General features: G+C 32.8%; 1 long non-coding RNA gene across 4 annotated transcripts; it reads left to right on the forward strand.

The window, feature by feature from the left end:
* Positions 1 to 937: 937 nt before the first annotated feature.
* Positions 938 to 3,460, forward strand: LOC113325443. Of its 4 annotated transcripts, XR_003348037.1 has the most exons (7): positions 938 to 1,065; positions 1,217 to 1,246; positions 1,466 to 1,577; positions 2,099 to 2,149; positions 2,225 to 2,312; positions 2,589 to 2,714; positions 2,912 to 3,460. It is a non-coding gene; the product is annotated as an uncharacterized LOC113325443 (long non-coding RNA). The 4 variants fall into 4 exon arrangements; XR_003348040.1 differs by lacking the exon at positions 2,225 to 2,312 and having other exon boundaries at positions 2,473 to 2,714; XR_003348036.1 differs by lacking the exon at positions 2,225 to 2,312 and having other exon boundaries at positions 2,548 to 2,714.
* Positions 3,461 to 3,787: the final 327 nt, after the last annotated feature.

Raw genomic sequence — 3,787 nt, forward strand, 5'->3', positions numbered from 1 at the left:
TAGAATTTAACCAAAATTTAGATAAAATATGGAAACAAACTATGGAGAAAAAAAAATTAAACCCGAATTATCCTATGTATATAAAAAACAAGTGTAAGTGATCATTAGCCTAAAAAAAATACGATAAAGCTAGAAGAGCTTCGTAATATACATACAAGTGCGAGTATCACTACCTACAAGCGGTAATCAAAGAGAACAACAAAAAATGGCAGAAAACAACAAATTCACAAAAAGAAGAACAGAGAAGACTTGCGGAACAGTATGAAAAGGCAAAGTATTCTTATCTCTACCTTGTAGTTCTTCACATCGACAAAAAAAAAAAGAAGAGACATACAAAGACAACAAAGAAACCATAGGCAAAAGGGATGTGAATCTTCGATTTCATACGAACGGTATGCTTTTATTCAATTAATCAAAAGAAGTTTAGTACCGACTAAATAGTTTAAATTTACCTTGCTTGCTATTTTCAATCAATTCTTTGTTATTTGCAGAGCTAAAAATAAAATAATTTTTTTTTACTATCAAGAATTTTGATTTGTGCTTTAAAGTTTGTTATTCTTTAACAATAGACTACAATAAAGATAACTATGATCAGAACTTATGTAATTTTGTTTATTTTATTTTCTTGCACAATTTGGTTTTATAATATATTCTATATATAAATAGAGCATTAAATATTCCATAAACAATAAACAGACCCGTGCATCGTACGGATGAGAAATTAGTTAATAATGATATGATTTCAGGTGATTTTCCTTTGTTGTGGTTAAAGACCGAACAAAGCTCTTTTCCTAGAGCTTCTGGCCCCACCGGGTATATTTAATCCAATAATAACCTCATGTTTTTTTCACACCACCGAGTTTCCGCCGACTATCAGACCTAAAAAATAAAAGATTCTCCGTGAAACCCTATTTTTAATTTTTCCTTTTTCTCTTCTGTCGCATCTCTGCTCTTTTTCTCTCTTTCTCTCCGGATTCCAATCAGTCATCTTATTGCCGTGTTCTTATTTTTTCTGCACCGTTTCTTTGCATATTTTATAGGTTAGGTTTTATTTACCAATACCAGGTATCCTACATTTTGCAGTTTAAATTTTTTATCTTTGGGCTCTTAAATTGCTTAATGTTTTTTTTTTTTTTTTTCTCATTGCGGTTTAATTTTATTGATTTTTGATTTATCTCACTGAGATTAATTTTTACAAGAAATTTTGATTTTGCAGGCGAGGGTTAGTCTTTGTGAATCAAATAGGGTTAGTCACTTTGAATCAAATAGAAAGCACAGTTTGTTCCTTCGCTTTATTCTGTGTTGGTTTTGGCTTTTGTTGCTTCTTCTGTGTTTTTTTTAGAATTGTTCATTATAAGATTTATTTTTTCTTAATTTTAGGGTTTTGAATCCTTGAAACTGAAAAGACTTACATAGGGTTGTTTCTTTATCTTCTCTAATAGCCAACTTTTTTTTTTATCTGCAGGTGCAATAAGGTTCTTCTCACTATGCTGATTCTTTTTGCAATAAGTTGATTCGTCCACTTATTCTAAATAGTTATATTTGGGGTACCGGGAAGTTTGAGTAAGCAGAACGGGGTTAGTATTATCTAAAACAGATTCTCCTAACTCTATTTCAAAACCAGTATTATGCATATGCAAGTTTTCATGTTAATTTCATCTAATACAAGTTAACATAGAAACCAATACAATGTGGTTCAGTATTAATCATTAGTTGGGCCATGTTGTCATTTGTATCATGTTGAATAAGTAACTGTGTATTGTTGTTGTGGGGATGTCATTTTTTAGTTTCCAAGATTACTTACATAGCTAGTCATACTATTATTTTATTTCATGTTCATCCCATGGGATCAAAATCATTGAGCTTGGTTGTTTGATGACCATGATTTAAGTTTAAATATGGATTTTCAGACACTGATCACGGGTTCACTGATTATCTATTTTCTCAGTGAATAAAAGCCTCATTAGGATCTTCGTTGTTGGATTCGTTGTTGGAAAACATCCTAACTTATGAAAAACAAACCGATTAGAAAAATAGCCTCACAAGTTTCAAGCACCTTATCTTTTGAATGATAAACATTTGGATATTGCCTATGCAGAAAAACAAGATGACGGTCATGCTGCTCTCGGATTTTGAGCTTCTAAATCAGGTACATCCTACATACATTACTTCATGACATTTGATTTCCATGGTATGATCTAACCCAGTATCCAAACATTTTCAGATTGGAAGCCATTTTGAGCTACTGAGGAATGAAACACATCTAGAATATATTCAGCACTTCTCATTAATGTTAAATCCATGAATGAATTGTACGAAGCCAAAATGTTAACATTGTATTAATTTATTATGTTCTTATCGATAATACCTTTGTCAAATATATTCCTTGCCTGCAAGCATTCTGGTGTGATTTAATCTAATTTGTTTGTTAGTTACAACGCCATAACATTATCTTATGTTCCCTCTTTACAGTATATATCTTCATTGTGTCGATTAATTAATAAGTTTGGGCTTGGTGCACAAATTAATTTGAGGGACATTATACAGATCTACAGTTCTAATCGGATGATGTGGCGCGATACTTGCAGAGAGGTGCAAGATGTTGTGATGACGGTTTGGGAAGAAATAAAGGAAGTGGTGGGCAGAGGGGAAGTATAAAGTGGAATGTAATTGACTGGCTGTAAGAATCAATTTGAGTTACATCTAGCGAAGAGGTGCTATCAGCTCCCATTTTATTATGCTACTCATAATTTGTCGCAGTTTTATTTTTACAATATTAACGTTGCACAATGCTATCTAGGAACATGGCCAATGCCAAGCTCGCTTGGCTTATTTTGTTGTATTTGTGATGCCAATCCTTTGTGGTCATCTATCGTGGTTTATCTTTGAAATAAAATCTGTTTGTTTTCAGGTAGTTTACACCATGACAAAGATTCAACAACACCATGTGGCAATTAGAGACTTTGAGAAGAAGCTTTTTGAGTTGCAGCTGGTATCTTTTTGCTTTCTCCATTAGATCTAAGAATCATGGACAATCAAGCAATGGAACAATGCAACTATGATGTATTCTTCCGTTTCTGAAGGTTGGTTAGACTATTTATTATTTGTAGGCTTTCACTATGAACATGACGGTGTTGGTAGAGAGTCACGGATATGTGAGCTGAACACCAGTAAAAATGAGTTTTATAACAACACGTGGAATGTACAAACAACACTACAACTGATATCTGTTCCTATATACTTCTTTCGAATACGTAGTATAATTGGTGTGGACTATGTTCTGGGAAGTGGAAAACAGATCTCTCCAGATCCATATTCTTCTGCTAATTATTTACATCATAGTTCTGGCTGTGATGAAGCTATAGATCATTATAAATGATTCACAAGTTTTTTATATTTCGCAGACGTGTAACATAATATTTTCAAGAACGTTCCAAGTTTATACCGTTTTTTCCTATTATTTCCCCATTATATCTTACCGTTATTTTTGTATGTTTCTTTTACTCCTAATAGTAAACTAATGCAGTAACTGATTAAACGAACTCCATCTAATCCATTATTCATACTAGGTATTTTCTCTATGACTAGCCTTTTCGCAATGAATCTCAGCAGCTCAAGACGATGATCAATTTTAGAAGATGTTTAGGACAATTAACTGTTGTACGGGCGCACCATATTATTCAATCAGAGTATGCATAAAATGTTACACTGAGCTTTAGGACAACCAATTGTTGCGCCAATATATGTTTCATGTTTCAAACTTCGTATCCCTAAGAATTCACTGGCG

The sequence above is a fragment of the Papaver somniferum genome, chromosome 1 (assembly GCF_003573695.1).
Source record: "Papaver somniferum cultivar HN1 chromosome 1, ASM357369v1, whole genome shotgun sequence".
In the NCBI taxonomy this organism is placed as follows: domain Eukaryota; kingdom Viridiplantae; phylum Streptophyta; class Magnoliopsida; order Ranunculales; family Papaveraceae; genus Papaver; species Papaver somniferum.